The sequence below is a fragment of the Myzus persicae genome, unplaced genomic scaffold (assembly GCF_001856785.1).
Source record: "Myzus persicae strain clone G006 unplaced genomic scaffold, MPER_G0061.0, whole genome shotgun sequence".
NCBI lineage: Eukaryota > Metazoa > Arthropoda > Insecta > Hemiptera > Aphididae > Myzus > Myzus persicae.
In genome coordinates, this window is record NW_019102724.1 from 159609 (window position 1) to 175543 (window position 15935).

General features: G+C 28.2%; 1 protein-coding gene across 6 annotated transcripts in view; it reads right to left on the reverse strand.

The window, feature by feature from the left end:
* Window positions 1-15935, reverse strand: part of LOC111033023 (polypyrimidine tract-binding protein 2) — a 181438-nt gene that overhangs the window by 143769 nt on the left and 21734 nt on the right. For 5 of the 6 annotated variants that reach the window (XM_022313566.1, XM_022313575.1, XM_022313573.1 and 2 more), the window contains exon 2: window positions 11372-11406. The exons of the other annotated variant lie outside the window; for it this stretch is intronic. The gene's annotated coding sequence lies outside the window, so the exon portion shown is untranslated. The remainder of the gene's footprint in view (window positions 1-11371; window positions 11407-15935) is intronic. 6 annotated transcript variants of the gene reach the window in all.

The following is a 15935-nucleotide window of genomic DNA, read 5'->3' on the forward strand; positions in this document are numbered from 1 at the left end:
ATTCCCACAATATTATAATTAAATACAATCGATCACCGACTCCGATTCTCAAAACAGTAATAATTGTACCGTAAATAAATAAATATCATATTATATGGAACAGTAGAGTACTTAAATATTTAAGTTATAACCTCTTTAATGCAGCAGTTTGTATACACTACTTATGCTCTAATATTTATAAAATGTATGAAAACAAACACATATTATATTCCATGATTATTATCAATCATATTAAGAATAGTACGACATGATGTCGGCACCAGTATTTAAAAACAACGCTCATTGGTCGGTTCAAATTGACTCGGTTACCTTCTTGTTAACTTCTATTTTATTGCATAAAATTGACTTTTATGAATTTGCTTATAAAAATTACTTGATCAATTTATTTTTGACAATATTGAAACAAAATAAAATAGTTACGTTCATATTTATAATATTCTAAATAAATTATAATTTTTTTAAATTTTAAATTGACACATTATGATTATCCCAGAATTCGTCTTGTATGGATTTATTTATCCCTGTTAACTTACTTCAATTAATATCAAAAGTTGAACTATTATAATAATCAAAATACTAATTTCAATGTGATTTTAGTGAAATATCGTTGTAATTTATTTTTTGCTTAAGTTTTTTTTAAATTTGTATTTGTTACAGGTCTTCCATTAACCTTCTACTACCTCCGGTCCCTTCAGGTTTCATTCTAGTTATTGAAATGTCATACTGTGGAGGGTTTAACATATAACATTCATTATCAATTCTGGTTATTCCTCTATAAAAACCCGAGCTAAAGTATTACTTGCAATATTTGCATTTATTATTCCACAATTATTTTATTTAATCTCTTGAGCATTAAACATAAGATCAAGCCCAGATTAACGAAAGTGCAATGGTCAATGGGTGCAAGAGTGGAGATGTTCCGAATTTCACATATATATTTTTATTAGAACAAATAAATATATATGGAATAAAATTTTTTTTTTTTGTTCTTTAATATATTAGTATTATTTCACAATCGGTTGTACCTCTATTGGTGTTTAAAATAAATAATTAATAGACCAATAGGTAATAACGATTATTTTATCGCCTGTGCAGCTTATATGCAATATTTGTGCCAAATAGTTAAATAACTAATAAGATAGTTCAGAGAGGTGGAGATATAAAATAAAATACACAGAACGATGGGAACATTTATTATGCGGTACAATTGAACGTTTATTGTAGGTACTTATTTTGAATTATTTTTCTACATTAGTTGAAACTTGGGAAAATTTGGAGTGGGTTGTTTTGGTGGTAAGTAGGTGCACTACTATTTTAATCTATGGCCGTAAGTCGACTAACGCACTTGGTCCCAATTACTTTTAATTGAACTTTGATCAGGACATTGTGGAATTATATACAATTTATCTACAGCTGGTCTAAAGGGATTTTTACTGTAAAAAATGATAAATTAGCACGAAGGAATATAAATAGTTTTAGATTAACAACGTTACCCCAAACCACAGATATTTCAGTAACAATAAATATTGCTATCAAAGTTGCATATTATAATTGATAAAATGTACAGAAATAATACATACATTTAAAAATTCCACTGTGTGTATAAAATATAATAATAATAATAGAACAAACGGGACTAACTACAGGTAACATAATCAAATGAAAAACAAAAAATAGACCTAAAAAAACTTTTTTTATGTATTTTTGGTACAATATGAACTGCCTATAAGATATAAGAGCTATATAATATGATAAAAATGCAAAAATCTTACTTTTCCCTATTTCTAAAAAGTTAACACGTTTCGAAATAATTAATGTCCCACTCTTAAAAGAATCATCCTTTATACATGGTTAATAAATAAATAATGTTTCCTAATTACCCAGACAAGTATAGGAATACTAAAATAATAAATATTATAGAAACTAAATTTAGTGTTCATCAAATAAATATGAAGGGCATGATAAAAAATTATAACTCTCATAATTGTCTTACCAGTTAGGTACCAATTATTTAAGTTCTGTCCTGTACTAAACAAAATGTACTATTTAGTTGCTATATACTATTGACGGTAGAAAAAAAATTGGTTTCATAACTATAATTTTGTTTTCATTATTAATGGACATTTTTGATGTAGCGGCAAATTATGAAAAAAAATTATATCAATTTAAAAACCTTTATAAACATTACCTAATATATACATATTCAATGTTTTGCTCAGAATCTAAAATAAAGAGCAATGTTTTTGTTTGGTATTATCAATCTGTCAACACCATGAGATATATACATAAAAAAACAACACAAACGCGTTTACTTAAAAAAAAAAAAACTAAATAATGTTCACAGTATTCGTGTTACCTGTCATGGCAAAAAAATGGACTTAGTGAACATTATGGACCGTTGGAAACTTATACCTAATTCATCTCTGTGTTTACACACCACATTTTGTTTGCAGTTCAAAATCCATAAGCAATAGCCCCATCGATACGCGATTATAAATCCAAAATAAAAATTAATTGAACATTGTATGAAATATGCTATACCTAAGTCTACCTCTATGTTAACACACAGCCGATAAATAAAACTAAACAAATTTCAGGAAAAAGCATGACGTTAATAAAAAAAATGTGTAATGTGTATTATTTTAACATACAATTTTAAATTATTATTTTTATAAATAGACATACAAAAAATCTGATAAATTATCTTAAAATAAAAATATTCGACTCTTGAAATCTATAAATAAATCTACCATTCTAAATTGTTATCTATCGCATTCAAATGGTTAACCCATTTATCTGGCAATCTTATCTTATTTTTACTAGCAATAAAATGCTGTGATCTAAGACATTAATTTATTTCTCTAAATCTGATTTTATGTAGACTACAGCGATTAGTATAAATGTATACGCATAAGCCTTTATAGTATATAACAGTTTCTAAGAAACAGAAATTGTGAAAAAAGAGTATAATATTTTATGATTTTTAAAAATATTAATGATCATTATAATAATGTAAGTGTATAATATATTATATATAAATATTATATAATATATGTACATTGCAAATAAATAAATGAGAATGTCATAAAATATAATTTAATAACACTAATACTGAATACTAATGTTGTATGTATAAGTGAAAATACTAAAATGTTAGTACATACAACGTCATAGATGTAATGAAAAATAAGTCACGAGCCAAACGTTCCGGAAATATAATTATCGGCCTGTCCGACTGACAAGAGTTTAATCACGTCACGGACATACTATGAAGGAAGACTATATATATATATATAATATATATAGGGTAAGAAGGGTTCACTTCGTGCGGTAAAGAGACTAATTTTGGAGCTTTAGCGCTCTTCATCACAACCCTTCAAGATTTTGATGATAGAGTACAGTAATGAAATACCAAAAATGACACACACATACACGCATGCAGGCATATATGCACGCACGCACACACACTCTCATTCCCAGACAGAAGATGATTTTAAACTTGTCACACAAGAAATACATTCGCTGTAATATATACGAAAAATATATATCAAAATATATTCGTCGACCACTCAAGACGATTTAACACACAGTACAATTAACCAGTGATTGTAGGGTGGAAAATGGAAAGTACTGGATGCAGTATTTCGATGGTTATAACAATAATGTCATAAAAATGATCGTTTATAGTAGTTATATATTTTCAGATACGTTTTGAAAATTTTTTAAACTTACAAAAAAATCTACAACGTGTTAGACGACGACAGTGACAATTTATTTATTTTCCAATTTGTTTTTTTATAAATAAAACACTAATTAGGAATTTTGTTCATCACAGGGAATCGACTTATATATACTTGAAAATATGTTTGTATTCTTTACACCTCAGACTGTATAAACTTAACTATAAAAATAAATTGTTTTCAATAGCTGAATAAAAAACACAGTTTTGTAAAAAATAATATCGCTTACAAATATTATAATGTTCTATAACATTGATCTAGTGCGGCTTACCCAAAATATTGCTGTCAATTATTTTTTTTTTTTTACAATATACAAAATAACCAATTTTACCTATACGTTTTATAAAAAAAATAATTCATAACATTTAGATTTTTTTATTAGGGAACACAGACTTGTTTTATACAAATGTAATACGATTTACTGTCACGCAGGTCCGCAGTATAGGTACAGTTAACAAGCGAAACATTTAAAACTAAAAAAAAATTTTACCAAAATATTAATTATACACAATATTTTTTTATTTTATTTGTATTTAAATAAGATTTTAATGAAGCTAAAAATTCTAGTTTTATATAAGTGGAAAAAATATTCGCATTGGAACTATACACTTTGGTCATTCAGTATCTAAACAGTAGACATATACGTTACAAAGTAAAGCAGTGAGACAAGAATTAAACACATAAATCGTAGCATTTACTTACTAGTATTGCAATTATATAGCTATATCATACACTATATTTAGCTGTATCATATACGTGAATCGAGTTTTTCTAATGTGTGTACTGTGTGTATTTTTAGTACCAGACCAATTGCATAAATGTGGCACTAAGAACTTATAATATAATTATATTACCTAGATTCTATAGTCAATGCAATTCAAAAAGCCACAATAATTATTAATTATCCATAAGAATAAACTTTTAGATATAGAACATATGATTTTTTTCCATGAAACAATTTTGGGAAAGCATATCAAAATACTTAATAAATTGAAAATTATTTTCAATGTATATATACTTTGCAATTATTAATATTGTAGTTAATAAGATGATTCATTAAATAAATAAATAAATAAATTGAAAAATACAATAATATAGTAAAATACCTACCGTTTGTTTTGATTAGGTACCTAATGCATACAGGTTTAATTAATAAAAATTAATTTATCGTTTAACAAAACATGATACGGTCAAAGTGTGAATAAAATATAATTTAATATTATTACCATCGGTTTATAACATAGGCATTCGGTGAATATATTATATGTTATTTGTATAGATACATGTACATGTTTTAAATAATCTAAAAATCAATGAGGAAAAATAATATTACCACGTAAGTGTAAAGGCTTGCATTTTACTTGCAGAGGTTGTATCAACACTACCATCGAATATTAAACCAATTTATGAATAAAAATAATGTTTAAAAACAACCATAAAACACGTTTCTCTTATACATATTTTAAATTTTCATGAAAAGAATCATGTTTATCAAATAACAACAATCGATTTCTATCCACTCTACCTCAACCCTACATTTTGCCTACCCTCTTCTCGTATAGCTGACTGACGTGTATCCGAAGCTTGAGGGGAGAGTAAAGTTTCCCCGAGGGTGATCGAAAACTGGGAAACTTGGCTACAGGATAGGAGGGGGCCCAGAGTTAATTATGCATGCCGGACAAATGGAAATTCCCTGCTGAAAGTTGGCATATAAGTTATATACTCATTTACCGTGGCAGAACGAGAAGGTCGATAGTAAAACTAGAAAGAGAGAGAGAGTGAGAAAGAGAGAAATAAATCTATAGAGGGGATCAGAAGGGAATATAGTGTTCGCATGTATACAGATTACAGACGATGACAGTATGTGCAGAGATCGATCGTGCCCCAATTCTCAACTATACAAGACCAAACAACCTAAAACTCCTTATTCAGTTATTTAAAAAACTTGACACAGACAATAATGTATTATTATATACATAATCTATCAATAAAAATATAAACTAAATTAGTTGTATAATACATATATGCATATATGTCTATACGAAGACTTTAATATTATCCATGCTTTCCCGTTGTTTTTTGTTTGTTATTTCAATTTTTAAGTGAGTTTCAAGTAGAAACATCATAATAGTGTTTAAATTTATTTATAACTCGGTTTAAAATTAAAAAACCGAAGAATTATAAACGAAAGAAAACACATAAGTTATATTATCGTCTTGATACGAGGTAATACATTTATTGTAATATATCCAAAACAACAGAAGTGTATTGGAAATTCGGAACATACCTTTAGAATGTGTTTGTATAAGAAATTAATACTTGATTTATTAGTATTTTATACACATATTTTTTTTGTCACATACTTATATGTGTATGGTGTATATGTGGTGTGCAAAGCAGAGACAATGACTGAGTATATAGTATTTCTTAATAACGAATTAAAATGCTACATAACCTCTTAAGAAGTATTATAAATAATGTAACTTTAAATGTCTTTTGTGTCGAAAAAAATTGTAACTAATGACCATTGCAGCCAATGTAATCTAAGAATAAAAAAAATAATAATGACATAAGTCACAGTAAATACGTAAAATATGTACAACATTAAAATTACAATGATTTACGTATTATGATTTTATAGACCTTTATATTCGAAAATATAAATCAAAACATTTTTGAAAATAATTAACACATATCTGAAACTTGATAAGTACTATATTATTATTATTTTTATATAAAGTGTACAATTTGAAATTCACTACACACCTACCATACCTGCCTACTTTAGAATTCTATTCGTGGAAAACAGTATATTATGATAACGAGTAAAATTGTGATGTGTGGACATGTACAAGTGTAACTGAACTCCGGGAGTCGTTGATGGCACCTAATGGAACGCCCCTTTTGACCACATATTGTTCCCCATTCATCACGTTTTACGACAATACTCTAAATTAGGACCACGCGAACAAAAGACAAAATGACCCATGTATTATTATAATAGGTTTTAAAAAAAGGCACATTAAAATACGTTACTGATTTCGGTCTATAGTAATAATATTCTCTCGGCTGTTAATGTCAAAACGTGATGTGTCGTACTTTTCAAACAGTGCGGCGTATGTGAATGAATGAATAGCAGGCCAATTGGCGAGGTTCCAAGTTAAATTGCTAAGTCCATAGCCAAAAGCACAGATCGTTTTCCCAGTAGGTTTTCATGGACTTTAATTTACAACAGGGTCATTTTATCAGTCAGTGTTCACAATCGACGGCGTGTCCATATATAATGATACGCCTCAATAAAACCACGGTATAGCTGAGTTGCGATATATATTATACAAAACGCATATTATTACGTCATGCGAGCGGGGGGGGGGGAGGGGGGAGACTGCTTACGAAATAGCTATTTCACTATAATATGTAATGTTTAATGCAGTCTATGCATACCACTTTAGCAAATACACAGAGTGTTTTTTTAACTTTAAACAAAGTACAATAACCAGTCTCTCACCAAAGCAGGTAAATCGCAGCTTAGAAGGAAGAAAAGGATTAAGTTTTCCCACACAATTATTATACACGGGACGGGTATTTTATAAATCACGGCATTTCACCCGTTTTCGTAATAACCCTCTCTAGTCTCTGCTGTTCCCCATAGCCACAAAATACCGAGAAATTAAAGGAAATGGAATTTGTATGAGAAACATTTACTTCACAAACGTCACAGGTCTATTTTACCCGACGAGAAAGGGGAGTACGGAGGTAGAAACGTGGGGTAGGGTTTTTGTCCTTCTTAAGACTCCTTAATCCTAATGGGTTTCGCAAATGAAAACGGAGCGGTTTCCTCGTCGGTTGGATCATTGTGAAGGTGGTGGGTGGGGGAGTGGAAAAAAGGTTATGACGATAAATTAATGCCGTTAGTAAAAAATGTACACAAAAAGTTTATACACAACGAAAACCCAAGAGTGCAGTTTTCAAAAGAATAAACACAGCAACTTCACATTTAATTCGACATCCGAACAGAACGTTAGGTGAATCACACATCTAGATAGTATACCGATCCGAACATTTCTTTAACAAACCTACAATATCATTTCCGCAACATAATTAATTTATCTCTATATATAGTCCATTACTTTCCAATCTAAAAACATCCTTTTGTAGATTAGTTATACAAGACATAAATCCTTTCATAAGCTCTGCATTTCAAAATTAATTTGACCCGTGTCCTTCCTCCTTTGAATCTAAAATTATGTTTTTGTCTCATCATCCGGCTATGGGAATAAACTTACTTTATGAATGTTTAAGCTTTTGGTCATATTTTGCGAATCACATACCTACATGGCGGCTACACATCTCAACGTAGAAAATAACCAATATACATTTAGACAATGCTGTTTTCACATGTGCATGCGTGTACGCCAACGATGCGTGACTAATAATATTGAACTCTGTCGTTTTGCAGAAATTTTAATGTGATTTAATTAAGATTGTACAACCGGAAGTTCTTCTGATCCGGTACTATGCACTTCCAAAAAGTTTTTACTACCTTACAGCATCCACTCATACTGACTCCTCAAAACTCGCCTATCTGTAAGTAAGCTTACGTAAAATCCTATAAGAGAAATGATAGCGATATCATTGAAAACAAAATTTAAGAAACTTTTCGATTTAACGAACTCGTGTACTTTAATTTAAACAAAAATAATACGTATCTATCCACATACATCTTGTGTATTTTAAAAGTTTTATCGAAATCGAAACATATACTTATTCATAACTTTGTAAGCAAATAAATATTTACTAACTTGCTGGCGTTTTTAAATGTGTCTAATCCATTTTTCAAAACAATTAGACACATTTGTAAATATTACTACGGGCTGTACATTTACAAATTTTAATTAAAAATTAAATATTTTTTTTTGTCAAAAATTAAAATTGAATGTAATTCTCAATATAATAAATAATTTAAAAATAAATATTATACATATACATTTACTTACGCCCTCATACAAGTTAACATGACTAAATCAATATATTTAAAGAAAATTAAATCATTCTGCGCAATAATCATTACATTCACATGTGATGATAAAATAAAGTAAGTGTTTAATTCAAATACCTATGAAAATCGTCAACATAATAAAAATATATTATTATATTATAATAACATTAAATAAGAACTACATATACAGTAAAATCATCTAAACAATTAGGTACAATTTTGTGACTTATGATATTACCAAATAACCAAATAGAACGCAGAAGCCCTGTTTAATCGACATCAAATCATTTTAAGTACCCATTAATCCCAATCCGTTAACCGTCAGCACCCTTAATTTAACGCATTAATAACGCCCAATCTATAATGAGACCTCTTGTTCGCCACAATTTCCCCGCCCATTAATTAAATACCAATGGCTTCGTAAAAAAATAATTCATCATCTATTATGTAATGTATTTAATTGTACTACATTCAATAACATACATTAATATATATCAACTAAAACGTTATAATATTAGAAACCATTAGTATGAGTTAACTAGATAATATTCATGTAGTGTAACAAACATATGAATGATAAATATAATACGATATAACATAATAATGTGGTAAAACAACATAAAAGTATTTTATACAAAACAATATATTGTTGGCAGAACTTTTTAAAGTATACTGATAGGCCAAAACTGTTAAGCTTAAGATCCTAAATATCACCATTATTATAGATGTTACTTGTTGTTTAAAGTTTCAACAATACTCAAATCTGACGAACAAGTTCTGTTCATCTGCCAAGAATGCCATTTTATTTTTTGTATATGTATACAGTATACTCATCAGGTACCTATTATGACTGTACAGAATCTCACCTTATGTACTAACCGTACATTTTTTCTCATATACATTTTAATGAATACGATTATTGTAGATAATTAAAGTTGAATAAAATTAAAATTCTCAGACAAAATTGAGTTTTTACTCATTTCACTACCCCAAAAAAAGTAAGATAGAGTAAGAAACAAAATGTAATTTTCAGTTTATATCTACTATTAAAAAAATGCCCAAATGTAACTACTTAAAAATAAATTTCAAAAGATTAAATGTTGTAAACATGAAAACTTAAACCGAATCACGTCTTTGCATTATACGTATTTTATTTAAGCTGCACGAATGACGTAATATTTCTTATTTAAATATTTGTAACATAGAAAAAGGGGTAGCAAGACGTATTCACAATATATACAACAATATTAGATTTTCTCTTTTTAACAAATGATTTTCACGAATCTGATTATTGTTATATTGTTATGTATTCCAATGGCATAAAATAATGAAACATTATATTCAGGTACCCATCTGCATAGATGAGTGATAAAAATGAGTAATTTTTGTTACAACAAACAACTTTCAAGTATAAAATAGATAATTATTTTTAGGTTACATAAAATGTAGTTAATAATAACTTCTGTTCAATCTTAAAATGTTAGGTCTCGACATTTGAGAGTGTCCCTCACTTAATCACTTGGTATAACAATACATACATATTATACAAGTAAGTATCTATTTGAATTTAGTTTTTTTAATCATAAGATGTGTATTATTTCCACCTACATTAGTATACATGCCTAATATTGTGACTTTTATGGGATATTAACAGCGGCATGTTTTTAAAAAAGAATTATCAAGTGCCTGGACAACTATCTGCAGTACAAAAATAAATGATTTTTGTCCATTATTTGATAGCAGTCTAGGCCTATCCAGGTGCATCCTCAGAAGAAAAAGACGGCGGGGACATTCACCTTCACGATCTTAGTTCTGATCTCGGTACTTAAATAATATGTGTAAGTATTATTAAATTGAATTAACCTCGTCTAAATATTTGTTTAGGGGCGCTGCTACATCATGATATTTACAAATGCTTGTAAGTATATTATATATTTATTACTTTTATGAAATGTTAACAAGTAACAACTAATAATAGTTCTTATATTTTAACCGTTACAGCTAAGAATGAATGAGATTATTCATGACAACCATTAGTTGAGAGTATGGTAGTAATATTATAAGTATTATAAATGACATTGATGTTTTTGTTTGATCATGACATTTATTATCTAGTTATATTACATTTCAAAATTATTGGTATTTCAATATTTTTATTTGTCTATTATTATGTGTATTAAATAATCAATATAAAATTAATTTTAAGAAAATGTTCAATTAAAATTCTTACATGGAACTTAAAAACAAAAACTAAAGATAATGACTACCTACTAGGTTTACTTTTGCATAGAAAATATTTATATGATATTGCATGTGCATACATTTATAACTGTTTCCTTAGCTTTTCAAAATCAACTGCTAAATAATTAATTCATAGCGTTCATTATTTAATGAACTAAGTAGTAAGAAACCATATTTTTAAACAATTTTTAAAACGAATTGTTCCTTTATAATAACATTTATTTAAGTACATTTCAGTACCTACACAATTTTGTCAGGTTAACATTTTAAAAATTAGAGAGCTTTATAAAATATTAAAAACAAATCATCGTTGTCATATCACAAAATAATAATTTATTAAGAATATTATAACTAAATGTAGTTGAAAAAAATACTCAAATAAATAACTTACCAAATTAACAGTCTGATTTTATATTTTTGAATAATCTAAAACAAAGAAATGAAAATGTTGGTAATTAAATGTTGACTATACAATATACTGAGTATTTTAGATTAATCCAGTAGTTATCTATGTTATTAACGACCAAATTACGTGTATACACATAATAACTGGTAAAACAAGATTGAGCATATTATACCAAAATTTTGTAAGCAATATATTTTCTAAAGAAGGTATACAATTATTACCACACCTACATATTGTGTACCTACCACTTACTTATAAATTGGTTCCCCAATAAAAGTATCGTTGATATTATCACAATAATGTTAGTCTTTTCTGTGATAACCGATATAAACGCGAATAAATCATTTAAACATTATGTAAAAGTTTAAAAACGGTTTTAATTCTTTAGGAGTAGTAGAATTTTAAAATTTTATATCTAATACTAAAATTAGCCATACAATATACCTAACCTACCCTAACCAACTAAACCGCGTATTGAAGGAAAATTGTTTCTTTACCCTCCGTAAAGAAATTTCACTTCAATAAATGTTTTTTTTGTTCTTTATTATTATTCAGGATTTCATTAGCTTTACAGCTAAAGTTACTGCCAACATTTTTTTACATGTATTTTATATAAAAATGTGTTAATATTTACAATAAAAATTGATTTGCATTTATAATGTATGTACATTAAGCTAAGTTTGTTTGTTAGATTACATTTTGAGATGAACTTGTTAATATTTTAGGTTTGTTCTTAGTTGAGAATTTTGTTGATATTGAGCGGAAGACTGAGAATTGTGAGTGCTGGTTCGTATACAGGGCATTATTCTTTATTGTAATACGAGTATTGGCATGTATTACATATTGGTGGATGATTTTTGCTTATTATGAAAGAATGTGTAGCAAAAGTATCTCCGATTCATATTCTGGTGATACCAATATCTTGACTTAGACAGCTGACGTCAGGCCGTGTGTATCATTGTTTCATTCAACTTTTGATGGATTTAAGTTTATTGAAGGGACGAAGTCCCAGTAGTGTTGCCACGACAAAATAGTTTTACTTTTAATTTATGTGAATTTATCATTGGAGGATATTTTTTCGACAATGTCGTTGGTATATTTTGAATTGCTAGAAAGACTACTTCGTAGGCCAATTCGTTTCTTTTTATTCCTACATAGGAAGGTATCCACATAAATTCAATGATTTTATGAGTGTTGATTAGTTAAGCTTGGGTTCTTTGGATGATATCTTTTTTGGACTATGGAATTTTTAGTGCTTTTAGGACACCAGGGGAGTCGCTGATAATTAATATGTTGATAGTTTGAAGTGAATATAATAGTTTTTTTCAGCAGCAAATATGTTTGTTATTGCAGGAAACTAGTGTTGAACGGTCGATTGGTTGTGGACAATTGCAAAGCTTACTCCATTTTTGACTTGGAGGCGTCTGTGTAGATTTGAGTGTGGTTAGGGAATCGAAGTTAAAGAATACAAAATGTTTTTATTTTATTCCTATTTATATACGGTTATTTTATTATATTTTATAGAACGACTCACTGCATCTGAATGCTTTTATCAAACATATAAATGTCTGATTTTACTCAACTCAATCTCCTTTACACATTCATTGTTGCATTGCTTACACAAACTGAAACATTCACGAAAATGAATTATATTGAAATAGTTACAATAAAATAACAGAACACAAAAAAAAATAAAGAAATTAGAATTAAACGTCAAGTAATTTAACCGATATTCATAAAATAAATATATTAAAAATGTTTTAAATACAATTTAATCTTTATAAATTCATATTTTCGATGATGTTGAAACTATTCCTACGTATCTATTAATTATACTTAACATATGATTTTATACATTTTCATTCATTCGAATTTTTATTTTCGATCACGTAGAAACTATACTATATTTTACAGTTAAACATTAGTTTTATTCATAATATAGTAGTATGATTTTTAGCTCGATTGTTTTTTTATTTTTAAGTAGGCAAATATGATCCATCGTGTCGTAAAAAAGTATTTTGTACTCAATCGTGTTTTAGGCTTTTAGCCATAAGAACTATTAGAAGACACTTACAAAGGGTATAGCTAAAGGGAAGGGGGAGGGGGCAATTGACTCATTATCAATAGCTAACAAATATATTAATGTTTAACGAAATTTTAAATTGGGGAAGAAATAGACGCCAATGTTCTACAAGTTTACAAATAATTTGTTTCTCTCGTGCTTACCGTGGAAATAATCCAGTAACAGCCAGTTTAATAAATAACACTAAACATGTATTATTGGCTGCTCCCCCTCTACCTAATGAAACTACGCCCTTGGGCACTATGCTTTCTTAATCCCTATAAGCGGTTAAGATAACAATAATAAGTACACAATACAATTTTAATCAAATTAAATTTCATAAACTATAGAAATTCGTGCTTCATTTATTAGACTTATAAAGCATAATGGACTACTAAATATACTAAATATTATATTACATTTTGATTATTAGTTAATACTATCAAGTAATCCGACAAATATACCTATCTGAATTATATGTTTGTGCAAAAAAAATTATACTATGTATTCGGCATATCAGTACCCATATGATATATTCTAACCTACTAGCGACAGTCAAACAATCGTTTGATGACGCATTGGACGTTCAAAAATAAACTATTTCGTGATTGGAAAACAACCAACAGCTAATCTTAACACAAAGAAATAAATTGTCTTCGATTTCGCTACACAAATGGTTTAGCCCGCTACTAACCCCCTACGACAACCTTCATAATCCTGGAACCAAGATTCCCGCAGGGACAAGCCGGATTATCGCGCAAATTGGCTGGACCACCTAAAATACAGACCCTTGTGTAGTTGTGTGGGGGATTAAACATTAAACCGTGATGACGAACGGGCGATACCTCTTTGCAGTGTTCATGTGAGTCTACAAAAGGTTGAAGGCGATCATGTTTTCGCTTAATCATAAACCAACGGAAATAGGAAACAAGATTTCTCTTATGATTAAACGGTAACGGAATAGGATAGAACATACATTTTCATCTATGTTTATGAATTTCATAAATGTATCGTGATTGCACTTAATATTTTATAATTATTTATTTAAAAACAGAAAAAACATCCAATTTATATAAGACCTATCAAAACTTTTTCAAATAAAAACATATATTTATTAATATAAGTATACCCCTCAGACGCTCTTATACATCATAATTGTGTCTAATTTACTCAAAATTGCGAGTCTATATGATACATTTGACTATATGTCAACATTTCATTTTTCAAAATAAATTAAGGAAATTAGGAAAATAGTGATGGGTAAAAATAATATATTATGTCGCGCAATAAACCTCAAATTCAAAAAAAAAATTAACAAAATATTAAAGAGGGTATAAATAATCAATAAACAAAACCATACAACTAAAATTATAATATCAATACTAATTAAAACGGACATCACTTAAATATTATATAAGACACATGTCATACCTATCACGAAAAATGAATAGTAAACTCTACACAACATTAAAAGTAATTCAGATAATTGAAAACCATACTTGAAATGGTACCAATGAGTGTACACTGTACATTTGATATAATTATAATTAATAATGTAAAATCATACAAACATTTCCAACGTCCTCTTTTAAAATGTACGAGTAAATCAATAACCTACGAGCATGAATGTTAGATTGCATATACGAAACGCCGTAACGATATTACTAACCAAATTTAGTTTTGTATTTTTATACAATATAAGTATTTCTATATAGGTACCTATTAGCTATAACGAAGAGATAATATTTTCATTTCCGTTAAGTAAAATCGTAAACATAAATATGCGAGCCACTTATTAAAATAAATCGTAATTTCGATATACGTATATATTAGTTATCATATCATTGATATTATTGTGTTAGACATTCAGTTTAGTCACTAATACACTATTAGATATTGTTTATATATATATTTATATATATAAAATTAGTTTATAACATACGTATATTAATTTTAACAGTAACGAACGTAATTTTGGCTTTTAATACCGATGACATAATTTTTTTCGAAATAGGCAAATTAATGTCGCATTATATTAGCATTATATTATAATATAATATAAAAATCTGTAGTACCTAGTTAATAATATTAAAATAAAAAGAATAACCAACTATGTATTCTTCGTAAACACGGTGAAGATGTGTATATGGTATGCATTATACATTTACAGAATAAAAGCTTTTGGTAACAAAGGCGACATAGACACGTGAAAAACTAAACCTTTGTATGGATGTGGTCGAGTGATTATCCAAATAGGCTCGTCGGAATATGCAGTGTAGCTATTCAAAATAACCCCGACTACGATTACTGTGCCATAATGAACTCGGCCAATAAAAACAACGTAAAAACAATGGCAGATTAATGATTGTCCATTTGAAAGCTATTATTTTTATTAATTGATCGAAAACATTTTTACGCCGAGAGCGTTAATAATTGACCGGCGAATTGAAAACAGAAAAAACAGATCGGATTTCAGATTAACACACA